General features: G+C 45.3%; 1 protein-coding gene across 28 annotated transcripts in view; it reads left to right on the top strand.

Annotated features, from left to right (window-relative positions):
* The window catches only part of SORBS2 (sorbin and SH3 domain containing 2), a 673,099-nt gene that overhangs the window by 70,502 nt on the left and 588,429 nt on the right, over positions 1 to 14,168 (top strand). For 14 of the 28 annotated variants that reach the window (XM_069199913.1, XM_069199887.1, XM_069200019.1 and 11 more), the window contains exon 1: positions 11,022 to 11,150. The exons of 4 other annotated variants lie outside the window; for them this stretch is intronic. The gene's annotated coding sequence lies outside the window, so the exon portion shown is untranslated. Of the gene's footprint in view, positions 1 to 11,010; positions 11,151 to 14,168 lie in introns of those variants that run through there. 10 more of the 28 variants (XM_069200010.1, XM_069199993.1, XM_069199974.1 and 7 more) reach the window with 1 other exon arrangement.

Below are 14,168 nucleotides of genomic sequence, written 5' to 3'. Positions count from 1 at the left end.
ATTAAAAATGGTACCTCACATGTGTGGGTAGGCCTAGCGCCCACGAACAGGAAATGCCCCAAAACACAATGTGGACACATCACATTTTCCCAAAAAAACCAGAGGGGTTTTTTGCAAAGTGACTACCTGTGGATTTGGCATCTAACTCAGCTGGCACCTATGGAAACCTACCATTTTTTAAACCTAGACACCTAGGGGAATCCAAGATGGGGTGACTTGTGGGGCTCTCACCAGGTTCTGTTACCCAAAATCCTTTGCAAACCTCAAAATTTGGCTTAAAAACAATTTCTCCTCACATTTCGGTGACAGAAAGTTCTGAATCTGAGAGGAACCACAAATTTCCTTCCACCCAGCGTTCTCAAAAGTCTCCCAATAAAAATTATACCTCACTTATGTGGGTAGGCCTAGTGCCTGCAACAGGAAATGCCCCAAAACACTATCTGGACACATCAAAATTATCAAATACTAAACTACCTGTTTTTGGGGGGGGGGGAGACAACCTGCGTTTTTGGTCCTGGGCTCAGCAGACATCTAGAGAAACCTACCAAACCCAGACATTTCTGAAAACTAGACACCTGAGGAAGCCCAGGGAGGTGTGACTTGCGTGGATCCCCCAATGATTTCAGCAAACCTCAAATTTAGCTAAAGAAAATAACTTTTTTCCCACATTTCTGTGTGGGATCACCGCACCGGGACAAATTTCCTACCACCCAACGTTCCCCTCAGTGTCCCAGTAAAAATGATACCTCACTTGTGTAGGTGGACCAAGTGCCTGTGACAGGGAAGAGCCAAAAACATGTCGAAATTGAGAGGGAACTAAAGCGGGTCCAAAAGGGCAGTTGGAAAAAAAACATTTTTAGGCTGACAAGTGCAGCAGAATTTTTATCGGTATAGATGGGACAATGTTGGGTGGTAGGAATTTTGTGGATTCCTGCAGATTCCGGAAGGTTCCATCACAAAAATGTGGGAAAAATGTGTGATTTCCAGCAAAGTTGAAGGTTTACAGGGCATTGTGGGTACGACAATGGTACAGGTGCATGTGAAGCACACCACCCTTGAATCAACCAGATGTTTAGTTTTCAGATGTGTCTGGGTCTTGTGGTTTTTCTATATGGCAGCGTCCCAAAGTCAAAAAAGTGCACCCCTCACCATTCCAAGTGGGACGAATTTGAGAGTTACTAAGCTCTCATGGCCCAAATGTAAAACCAAAACCCAAAATAATCAGATGTCTTCTTGCTTGCCAGGGGATAGGATGTTTTAGTGTGCGGGGGAGAGCTGAATGACACCCTTCAGTTGGGGTGGGGGCATAACCAGGCCCATACTGGTTGGTATCCACCACCCCACTATTTTTTGTTTTTGTTTTAAATTCCATGCCATCTAGTAGACTTTCAGCCCCCGGCGTGTGGATCGGGGGTAATTGCCCCATCTGTCCACTGGTGGGCAGAACAACTTTGCCTCCATTTATATGGGATGGTGGTATGGCCATACCCCCAGCCTCTTATTTTGAAAAAAAAATATTCCCTGGTCTCTGATGGGCTTTCTGCCCCCCTTGGGGGCAGATGGGCCTTCCAAAAATAGGCCGATCTGTCCCCAAGGGGGGCAGATATGGCCTAAAAACAATTTGGCCCGCCAGGGAGCGACCCTTGCCAAAGGGGTCGCTCCCTACACACAAAACAAAAAAAAAATTCCCTGGTGTCTAGGGGTTTTCTGCCCCCCCCTGGGGGCAGAAATGGCCTAAAAATTATTTGCCCCTTGAGGAGCGGCCCTTACCCAAGAGGCCGCTCCACTTATACATAAGTATAAGATTAAAAAAAAATTCCCTAGTGTCTAGTGGTTTCAAATGGCCTAGAAACAATTTGGCCCCCCAGGGAGCGTCCCTCGCTGAAGGGGTTGCTCCCTAAACATAAAAGGAAAAAAAATCCCTGGTGTCTAGGGGGAAATGGCCTAAAAATTATTTCCCCCCTTATGTTCATTTTTTTTTTTTTAATTCCCTGGTGTCTAGTGGGCATCTCTGCTGCCCGATCGCATTGAGAAATACTTGCAGAGACATGGAAGGAAAGGAAAGCAAACAAAAATGATCCCTGGTGTCTAGGGGTTACCTGCCCTCCCCCCCCCGGGGCTAGAAATGGCCTAAAAATGATTTGCCCCGCCTGGGGAGCGGCCCTTACCCAAGAGACCGCTCCCATTATACATAAGTATAAGATTTAAAAAAATCCCTGGTGTCTAGTGGTTTCAAATGGCCTAGAAAGAATTTGACCCCCAGGGAGTGACCCTTGCTGAAGGGGTCGCTCCCTAAACATAAAAGAAAAAAAAAATCCCTGATGTCTAGGGAGTTTTCTGTCCCCAAGGGGAGCAGATCGGCCTAATTATATTAGGGTGATCTGCCCCCAACGGGGGGCAGAAATGGCCAAAAAATTATTTCCCCCCTGGGGAGTGGCCCTTGCCCAAGGGGCCGCTCCCCTTATGTTCATTTAAAAAAAACAAATTGCTGGTGTCTATTGGGCATCTCTGCTGCCCGATCGCATTGAGAAATGCCTGCAGATACATAAAAGGAAAGGAAAGGCCTTTCCTTTCCTTTCATGTCTCTGCTGGCCCCTCCTCCTGAGCGGAAGAGAAATGCTGAGCATTTCTCTTCCACAATCGCGCTGGAAGCATGCTTCCAGCACAATGGGAGGTGACCTCTGATGAGGTCAGCTTGCTTTCACGTGCTGACGTCATCAGACATCACTGGTGGGATCGGGAGGGGGGTTGGGGGTTGAAGGGGAAGCAATTCCCCTTCCAGCCCTTACCTGGGGGTGGAGGGGTGGCCCTCGGGGGGAGCGCTAGCACTTTCCCCGAGGGCCGGTAAATGTACGTCCATGGCGCCTCACAGGCGCAGCCATGGACGTAACCATTATGTCCATGGCGTGCAAGGGTTTAATAATGGATTTAGTCCACTGATTGCTTCGCTCGGTTGTCCGTGTTAAAGGAGGTGGCTACATGACAATATTTGGTGACGAGTGGTGCTATCAGTGTGCGTTGGATCCACGGAGTTCGTGAGGAGAATTGGGAGAGTGTTATGGGAGGAAATTGTGCCACGTCGTGGAGGAGGATGCAGAAACATATAATTGAGGGCATCTGAACATTTCTACCAATGTGAGTGCTTTAGATGCGGCACTGCAGGTGAATATTTACTGTGTGGACATTGGGGTGTACTTACAGTTGGAAGGAGGCACGAGAGACAGTGTGCGGCACAGTTAGCTTCGCTGAGAGTTCCATGCACGAGGCACACCGCATGCAAATAGCAACTTGTGGAAGAGTGTGAGCACGCTGTGTGAGGCGTGTCAAAGAGCGATGATAGAGCTGCCATTAAGCATCCTATGGGGTTATGTGCAAGCTAGGCTGCGCTGAAGATTTCCTTTCTGTGCGCAGACTTGAAGAGTTGTCAAAGCAACCTATAACTACAGAAATGGAAGCCATGTAAATGCGAGCAAAGCAGCATAAGTACTTGTGAAACCAATGTGGGAAATCATTCTTTTTGATTGGTCCTAGATTTTATTCACAGGAAACAGGTCAGGATCAACAATATTAAATACATATATTCAGTTCATATACTTAAATAAGTACTGTAGTTGTTTTTTTCCGGTTGTTTTTAATTAAAAAAATAATATTATATATATATATATATATATATGTATATATATATAATGGTTACTATGGCACAACAGAACTTTAGTATAAATCCTCCACATGCATTTTGGTTCTCAGGAGCCGAACTGTTGATGAAATGGATTGATTGGAAGGATTATTTTATGAACTATATCGAGGCTATTAATGGAGAAGGGAAAATGTCAGCGGAACAGAAAAAAAGAATCCTCCTACATTCCTTGGGGCCTGTTGGTATAAAAACATATAATAGGATGCAAAAAAATGTACCAGATGGAGATGGAAATATTTTTTTCAGCAGCTTTACAAGAGTTAGACAAATATTTTGCTTCAAAAGTGTGTATTGGCATTACAAGGTTAAAAATGTTTCAACATAAACAAAATAAAGGGGAAAATGTTGATGACTATATAGCAGATTTGAAAAGATTGGCAATTGACTAAGTTTGGGGTGTTACATGATGGCCTCGTTAAATATCAACTAGTCATGCATGCTAACAATCAGTCAATACAAGAACGATAACGATAAATGGAGATGCCCAGCTGGAGGACTCAGTACCTATAATATGTAAAGCTGAAATTTCAGCAAGATCTACAACAGAATTGAAGCAACCAGCTAGAGAAGAGAGTGGTGTGTACAAAGTGAACAACCGAAAGCTGGAAAAGGAATCTGTAACAAGCTACAGGGAGAAACTTTGAAATAAAGAAAAAAGGTGTTACCGTTGTGGTAGTAAAGAACACTTAGCATTTTAAAAAATCTGTCCGGCTGTGAAACAAAGGTGTAATAACTGTGGCATAATGGGTCACTTGGTAAAGTATGTAAAAAGAAAAAAAACAGAGTCAAATGCATACATAAAGACAAAGACCACAGTTACAGCGATTCAGAGGATGATGTTGGGAGTGCTAATGTTGTTAAAAATATTCAAGATAAGTTTGTGTTGAACATTGAACAGTGTAATATCCGGAATAAACCTGATGCAGATTCTGGTTCACGATTTATTATATAGTTCCCTGAACACTACTCATCTCACTCACTTTCGATTAACCCTTTCATGATCCTTACAATTAGCTCCTTCTCCTGTCTTCATGCCTCTCTAGCACTGTACATCACTCTTATACTTAGTTTGCTCATATATTTTCTGCCTGCTCCATAACCCTCTCTTCACACGCCCTTCTCATCGCTGCCACCTTTATTTTAATCTTTTCATGTCCCCTTACTCAGCTTTCCTACCTGCCCTATGGTCGTCCTTTTGCAGCTATTGTTTCTCCTGTCACTGTCTCCCTCACATGTTCTCTACACTTCCTTTGTGGCCCTTTTATCAGTATTTCACAGCCTTAGCTCATCTGTCCCACTTTTATCTTCATCTTTCCTTATTCACTAATTGGTATTCCTACCCCATCTTCACCTCTCCAAACTTTTTTCACTTTCCATCTCCTAATCGCCTGTCTTCACCTTGGTCTAGTTTTTAGGGTCAAGTGTGCAAGCGCTCTAGCCTGCTGTAATCTCTCTGTGGATTTTTAAACACGCCCACCACACGCCCATCAGTTTTGTTGGTTCTTTGGGCTTGCCTTTTAAAAACTGCTTGCTTTAATTTGTGAAATGCATGCATATGTCATGCCTTTTCCGGTGTGTAGCCCTCCTCCAACACACCGACCAACTACTGAAAACATACAAGGCTCCATGTTTTCCATATGGCTTCTGGACTACTTTGTTTTTTAAAATTTCCTATGCAGCCCGATCTCGCTGGGCATTAGCCGTCGAGCACTTTGAATGACATTGAGCCTGTTACATGGATAATTGCACATTTGCCAATACGTTTGACGGCGAGCGAACTTCTGTTTCCTTTTGCGCTTCCCTTCATGCTCATGGCATGGTGTTCTAAATCGGCTCCCTTATGTAAAACTGTATTACGTTTCATTTTCAATTTCTGTGGCAATAAAAGTCCAGTTAGGACTTTACAACACTAATAGCTCTAAGTCGAGAAGATGTGCGACCCATTGCATTGCAAATGCTTGTTTTTATTACTTCTACCATTCTACCTCACATATTCCCTACTGGTCTTTAGGACCTATCTCCATCTCATCATGTGTTGTACTCATTCTGCTCTTCTATTGATTCACCCGTGAATATCCTGTCCTCCTCTAATACATTACTATTTCTTTACCTCTGCATCAAACCTTTTTCTCTCTCTTCTCTTTTCCAGCAACGTTTCCTGCACAGTTACCTCTCTAAACTCTCTGTATACTTATTTCTCCCATTACCTGTATTTCTTCAGCTCTTCACACACCTACATCACTTCATATGGCTTCAGTTTCTATTCCTCTCCATCTAAGCCATCCTCTTCTCAAAATTACAGGTCCTTTATATGACCCAATGTTCCCGGGCCCTCTGTGAAGGCTTTGTTGCTTGTTTCCACGAGCCTGAGGGATTTTGAGGGAAAAAAATATATAAAATCCTCTGAAGAGCAGCGCTAACCATTTGATTTTTCACCAGAGGAATTACCATTGCCATGCTGTAGCTAAGAATTCTACGGTGGAAATGACACCTAGTTATGTTACTGGTGCATATCGTATGATTATGTTACATTACTATGTTTTGTAAATCAGGTGCGTTATATCAGCCAGAGACACTGATCTCAGCCCATACATACATGTGCTGCCACACTGGTCAGACCCTCTTCTTCCCTGTCTCCACCGGAGAACCTCAAACTAACGCATTATCTTCAGCACTCCCTTTCACTTCCACTGTGCTTCCTGGAAGGTGGGGTGGTGAGCCAAGGAGAAGCCCCTTCCAAAATCCCTCCTAGCAATGCCTCATTCTGACCTTATTAAACACTGAGGGCCTGATTCTAACTTTGGAGGACGGTGTTAAACCGTCCCAAAAGTGGCGGATATACCACCTACCGTATTACGAGTTCCATAGGATATAATGGACTCGTAATACGGTAGGTGGTATATCCGCCACTTTTGGGACGGTTTAACACCGTCCTCCAAAGTTAGAATCAGGCCCTGAATGACTTGGATGGAGTACCTGCTTTAATGAAAGCATGTATCTCAAGCTAAGCCTCTGTGGAAAATTGCTGTATATGACCAAACTGTGGACCCGTGGTTTGGCACACTGTGTCAAGACGTTACTGTGCATGTCTGAAGGTTGTGGGCAACAGACCAGCATCAAGGCCCTGCAATAAACCCCAGCATATTGCAGCTGAAGCTCAGGCACATCAAGAGTTCGATGTACAGAATGTGGATGTAGTATATCATTAAAAAATAACTGACCATTGACTGAAAAATATTTACAGATAAAATATGGTTTATTCTGCTCCAAACACATTAACACATGTTTAAACAACTCATCTATCCCCTTTAAAAACACAGTTGAAGTGAATTTATGGTTAAACAATAAAACAGAAAACAGAAAAATCTCTGTTATGGTTATGTAACCAAACGATAACTCACTCCTTTGCCGTTAAAGCCATAACTTTCCCTCATGACCTAAAACATGATGTGACACATTGAATGATAAATTACATTATTACAATATTGGCTACATTACAAATCCCCTTGCCACAGACATTATCAATGACATTGCTATGGATACGGTATCATTTGTTTGTTTAGATATGTGTTGTTATTACATGATGTTGTATTGTTAAGTCTAGTTATTTATTGACACAAATACTCTTAAGTCATGGACTGCCTCATTGGGTAGTAGATATGGTTTTCACAGCTAGGCGTGAATTGTGGTTTGTTTAGCTAAACAAAGCTGTCCATTTTCATGTGGTTTCAGTTGTATATCTTAATTAAAACTTCGCTGTAACTGTGGATTTTAAGGAAGTATATGTACATAATTGTTCTTGACCACTAATGTATATGCACTGCACTGATATGACTAGACACAGAAACCGTGTTGGTTCCTTTTGGGGCCAAAGGGAAATGAGGAGAAGCCCAGCAGGTCAAAGGGGCTGAAGAACACCCAGAGGATGATGACTACCTTTGAGAGAAGCCAGGAGTCACCCGTGCTGCACATAATTTGCACAGAATTTGGGGCCAAAGGGAAATGAGGATCTAGTGGGCCCTAAGTTTTGTGACTGAGGACATTTGCCACTGGTCTCCTAGGGTCTTTCGCTTCATAAGTTTGCAACTTGGTCAAGTGCAACCCTTTCCATGCCCAACTCTTGGTCTAGATGTGATCAGCATTCAAAGGCTTCTCAGGAAGGTAGTGCGGGATGCACGAGTTCAACAAACAACCAACAGACACCATAACTTGAATGTCCAGCCCATTGCTTGTTTTTTCAAGGAAAAATATTTCTAACCACATAGCAGTACTAGATACAGTTCAATCCAGTGTTCAGGGCAGTGATCCTAGATACGATTCTCCACTTGTGGCATTACACCCTTTAATGTCCTTTGTTCAAATCTTGCCTGGGCGCCCCCAGGATAGCTTGTCCCCTAAATCCTTTGCCCCACCCACCTCACAGTTACAACAGTAGCAGAAATCAATCTTGGGGGCAGTGTCCATTCCACGAGTCAAATGTGCACTTAGGTCACGTTTTTCAAACGTCTTACCCCTAGTGGAGTAGTGTGTAACATGTTTAGTCTTTCACACTCCTCCCAAACAGATCTGGCTGCCTCACCATTCTCCACAGGTGGAAGCCTGCAGTGAGCATTAACAGTGCCAGGGAATGCCAAGGAGGTCAGGTGTGGCCCATATTTCCATACACACAGCTGCCCAGCTCAGTTCAACAGTGAGCAGCAGCCCCGACACACAGGTGAAAGCACAGCTACGGATGAGAGTTTGCCCCAATGGTGCTATCCAGTGGATATGGGTTCAGACCGTGACTTGGTCAGTGCGGTCACTACTGCAGCTGGAGCTCCAATTGGGCTGCCCCAGTTACCATGGCAGTTATGTCTATTTGTAAAGCGAGGTATCCTGGCTTTGAGAAGGGGTGTATGCCTACCCTTGCAGCCCTAATCATGCCGGACCAGTCACCACAACAGTTGTAGTCCAGATTGGGCCAGTGCTTGAAGCAGTTTCTTGCAGGAACCTTGTCTGATAGATTAGTGGGATGATTCTGTGCAGCACGGGTGACTCCTGGCTTCGCTCAAAGGTAGTCATCATCCTCTGGGTGTTCTTCAGTCCCTATGACCTGCTGGGCCTCTCCTTCCTGGCAGACTCCCTTCCTGCACAGCCAGGCAGGCTCCTTCCTTTACCAGGGAGGCAGACACTCAGCACCTCGAACAGAAACTGCAGACTGCAAGTGATTTCTCCTCACTTCTCCAAGATCAGATGTCAGGCAGACACCAGCCCTAATCACACAGCATTCCTTAGAGTACCCTGTGGAGCACGTCCTTCGTTGGTCATGAAAGAATTGGAACAAAGAAGGGTGGTCCCACTCTTATATACATTTTCTCTACAGCGACAAGTGTATCCACTGTAGCCAACCTCAGAACCTTTCTGAGGCTGTTGTCCACACAAAACCAATATGTAGCGTGACACTTCTCCTAGGACGTAGCACTGTGGGTTATCTCGAAACCGGTGCACCCACAACACAGGCACTATGAAGCGTGAGGTTTCTGCAACTGACTGTCATCAGCCTCTTTGAAGCAGTAATCAGGTATAGTCAAAAGGGCGTGCATGACCTAGGAGCTTCCTCACCAAATACAATAGAAACTTCAGTCTGATACTTCACCACTAGGATGAAAACTAAGTGGTACTCATGTTACCAGCATATTACACATTCACACACACTCTGCATACACACAGGATAACAGAGCACGTTTCTGGACATGCACATAGCCGAGTTTTACACAAAAGTGTCCTGGAGGCTGCAGTCTCAATAATACACATATAAAGGTGTTATCACACTATCAATCTCAAAAACATAGTGTACTATTCCCAGGACAGTGACAGAAGCCTTGTGTTCACTATGAGGCCATACTTGGTGTGCTCCCCTAGTCAGAGGACCGGTTCAAGACTTCGGATTATCAGGGACAGGCCTAGGGCTCTGCATTTGCGATAGATTATTGTGATGCTAGGGCCACTATGAAAATCAGGATACTGTATGTATCTGCAGTTAGCAATCAGGACAGGGGAACAAATCCCTATCCCATGCAAGAGAAATTCTCATCCCAACACGCCTCTACCGTTGAAATTTTGTGAATTATTTATTGTGCATCACCTATATAAAATACTGTAGACTGAATCTGTAGTGGAATAGGACTGATATACTCTTTAATGCACTGCCTCTGCTGGCACCACTGTGAGATAAGCCTTACCTCAGTGTTCACACACATCTAACAATTCATACAGTCCATACATCATATTGCACTGGGAGCTGCAAAAGGGGAGCCCTTGCTTAGAGTGTAGTACTTGGAAACCAGCAATCCTTTGTCATGGCACACAGAGACATTCAAGGCCGGCCATTTTGTAGCACGAGATTGATGGGGCTGGACACGGTAAAGCGGCTTCACGTGACAAGGGCTGCGGGAGGCTAAGTGCCAATAAACACACAGACCTATACGTGGTGCTGTCATATGCAACCTCTGCTCGTTCGCATGCCAAGCATAGCAGCCACTCTTCTAGAGCGGCAGAAACACCCTCTGATGTTTAATGACAAACCGAAGGCGCAGTTAATTTGCTTGACACTTTTAATTCCCGAGAAGTGGGCTGAGGTAACTCCTTCCTTCGTCTAAATGGACGCCCTGTCCCCAGTGACCGATGAGCACTGTCAACAGTGTCCAGTCGCACGCATTCGAAAATAGCCCGTGGATGGGGATGGAAATTCATATGCAAACTGGAAATAAACTGCTGGCAGGAATCTTATGAGAGCCCTAGGGATTTTTGGGCACTGGCACCCAGACTGTAGAGGGCATCACATGCGACTTCACGGATAGGCACTGCGGGGCCAAGGAAGGCCAAAGGGCCTCAAACTGCAGCATGAATGCGCGCAGGGGCGCAGAGTTATTAAGTGAAGGCCTAGCCAATATCGGAAACGCCCTTTCAGAATCACTGAAAACATACAGGACAGTGTTTTGCGGGTTATTCGTCCTCTGCCACGAACAACAGTGGCGCCGGGCACCGGCTGCAGCCCTATTAATACTTCCTGATCCTCTGCTGCGGCCGCTGCTCTTTTCCTTTAACCAAGAACTTGGAAAAGGAACACAGTTTGGGCTGTGGATTTCCTGATTTTGTGTTGGTTGCAGAGCGCTGGGGAGGGGTGGGGAGCCGTTTAGCCTTACATTTTTATCCTGATTGTAGACAAACCCCGTCTGCGGCTGAAAATAGCTCAAATGCTCGTAGAACAGTAGCAGCAGCAGCTGAAATTCTTCCCCTCACTGACTCTGCCTCCGTCTCTCTGTGCACCGCAGGCTCTTGGATTTGGCGTGCACCTAAGCAGGGGGCTTCCACGGCGTTCAACGGGGCTAAATGAAGGGGACCTTCGCGTACAAGTGCGCACGGCTGAGCCCCTGCTGCTGCAGCTGAGAAGCTCCGGCGCCCGTCTGCCAAGGTAAGACGCATGCCCACGTTTTCCCCCCTGAGAACGAGTGCCCCCCACGTCTCGAGACCAGCCGAGCCTGCAGGGGCGCGACTCTGTCCACGCGCTGCTGGTCCACGTTGGCTTAAGTAGTGTTGTACAAAGTACGCTTCGCTTTAGTCAGTTAATCCGTGTTCTGAATCAAAGCTCACAGCTGCGCGTTCAACATAGTTAATTAAGGTGGCGTCTCCACCCTGGTCACACAAGTGCAACAAGGCATATTTGGACTCTTTAGTTTGAAATGCATGATTTTTTATTCTTCAATTGACGTGTTTAGCTTTGAACTATACTAGTAGCATTGTTTTTTATATGCTCTCAGTAAAGTCAGTGGTAGAGCAAGGGCTTCGCGAGCCCTATAATCCGGGCCACTGGAATTCTGTAGCAGGAGAGGAACACATTTTGCGGCACCGTTGAGCAAATTATGCGGCAAGAAAAGCCAAATTATGCGACATAATTTGCCACATTTTGTAATGGTATTAATTCATCATTTCATCTTTTAAAAACTTGGTAACAATCTCTTGGCATTGACTGCACCTCATTAGTACCAATTTAACACTGAAATATAGCAATAAGCAACAAAAAGTGACCGGTCCATCTTTGCAAAGGGCCTTCCACTTTGCAGCATCATGTGTTGGCACATTTTTAGTACATTTGAAGCGTTTGAGGTAGAAACTTTTTTTTTTTGTTAAAATCTCCAGATTATGTGGCAATTGATGGATTATGTGGTAAATGAGGCAAATCTATAATTATGCAGAATTTGCCATGGCTGCGCAATCGCATAATTCCAGTGGCCCTGCCTATGCATTGCAAGCAAAAAAAATGGGCCCTCTACTGGCATTAATGGGGGTCTCTACAACCCCTAGGCTGCAGTGCCAGTGCACCTGCTGCACGGTTGATAGCCAAATCCCTGACTACGATGACCAATACACATGCACCAAGCTTAGAAAGATGTTTAGTATTCTGGTGTCAATTTAAAATGTCTTTCAGACTGTGGCATTACTGAATTAGAACCGAACTGCAGTTACAATCTACCCTTCTCCATATAAAAATATCCATCCCTTGAGACCTCGAATGCTTAAATTCCACTTGTAAAACTTACTCTGAGAGGTCATGAAAAGGCCATGGTATTACCATTCCAGAAGAAACTGTTCCTAATATGAATGTGCTGATGGGCTATGATTTAAATCTCCAACCTGCCCTTTTAAGCAAAATATTGGAGAAGCTTTTCCCTGCTCAGACCGAGGATTGCCTGAACAGGCTGGAGACAAGGGGCTGAAGCCCAGCCTGAAGAACGTGGAACACATGATTTGTCAAATCCAAGATCAGCCTGTGGTTTAACCTAGAAAACTGCGAGAATGCATTAATTAACGGTATGTGTCTACTCCCTTGTGAACCAGTTGTGCAACCTCCGTGGACTCTGACAACAGTCTGAGCCTACATTCCTAGTAGACACCCAAGTTACGATCTTTTTTTACATTTAGATGTTTACACTTCTTCTGATGGAACAAGACCAAGAATTGCTGGGTCAAGCCTTTGTGTGTACACATGCCTGTAATTTCATATCCTTAGATGCAAAGATTTCCTTGTCACTTTCTGTGAGACTCCAATGTGTGTGGAATGTTACTGCTTCAATAGAGAGATGTGTTGTTTGTATGGCTAAAGTGTCCCCATCCTTCACTGTTCGCACTATTTAACAGTGATCCTCTATGTCAGATTGAGTTTTCCTTTGAGTGAGTGAAATTGCAAAACGTTTTAATGCTTAATACACATAGGGGGTCATTCTGACCCCGGCGGTCCGAGACCGCCGGGGCCAGGGTCGGCTGGAGCACCGCCGACAGATCGGCGGTGCCCCGCAGGGCATTCTGACCGCGGCGGTTCGGCCGCGGTCAGATGCGGGAAACCGTCAGTCTCCCGCCGGTTTCCCGCTGCCCTGCAGAATCCTCCATGGCGGCCGCCATCCTGTTCCTGGCGGGTCTCCCGCCAGGAACAGGATGGCGGTAGGGGGTGCCGCGGGGCCCCCGTAAGAGGGCCCCACAAAGTATTTCAGTGTCTGCTATGCAGACACTGAAATACGCGACGGGTGCCACTGCACCGGTCGCACCTTCCCACTACGCCGGCTCAATTCTGAGCCGGCGTCCTCGTGGGAAGGTTGATTTGCCCTGGGCTGGCGGGCGGCCTTTTAGCCCAGGGCAAATCCCAAAATACCCTCAGCGGTCTTTCGACCGCGGAGCGGTATTTTGGTGGGGGAACTTCGGCGGGCGGCCTCTGCCGCCCGCCGAAGTTAGAATCACCCCCATAATGTTTAGAAAATGACATGTGTTAAACAAAATACCCTTGGGTGGTCGTCTATGTGAGAACCGTATAGGAAGTGTTTCCTCTTGTACAAATGTCACGTGAGATACCTGCTAAATGTGTTTTCCATACACTGTCTAAAGTCATGAAGTGAAATCTGAGGTTGCATTACGCAGCACACAATTTTTCAGATTGTGTGCGACATATCGTGCTCAGTCTCCCACAAGGAGAAATTAAATGAAAGTGTAAGGAAAACATGATATACCTTTAAGTATACAAAATCCAATAATCAGGATTTGCGTAAGATTACAGTGTGAAAAAAGCACAGGCTCCGTGTAGTACAAAGCTAAATCTGTAGTTAAAGCTCTGTGCAGTACAATGGAGCATTAATTGCAGTCTCAAGTAGTGTGCCACATATTTGGCGTCTTAGTTCCTCCAAAGTGTGGCTTGCCAGGAGCAGTGTGAAGTGTCACATACTTTAATGTTTTATCAACCAGGAATGGGTGGAAATTGTAACTTCCGGACCTTAGAAGCACACCGAGCCTTGAATTTTCATGCTGCTGCACGACCTACCATTTTCGCTTGCCTTTTGCCACTGAACTGTAGTTTTTTTTATCCTAGGGGCCAGTTTGCTGATTCCATGTGGGTGCATACTTCTTTTTCCTATAGTATATTGGTTATTGGTTGGTTCGTTGAATA

Source organism: Pleurodeles waltl, chromosome 1_2 (assembly GCF_031143425.1).
Source record: "Pleurodeles waltl isolate 20211129_DDA chromosome 1_2, aPleWal1.hap1.20221129, whole genome shotgun sequence".
NCBI lineage: Eukaryota > Metazoa > Chordata > Amphibia > Caudata > Salamandridae > Pleurodeles > Pleurodeles waltl.
Note: the sequence above shows the minus strand (reverse complement) of the source record. Positions and strands in the feature narration are given on the sequence as shown.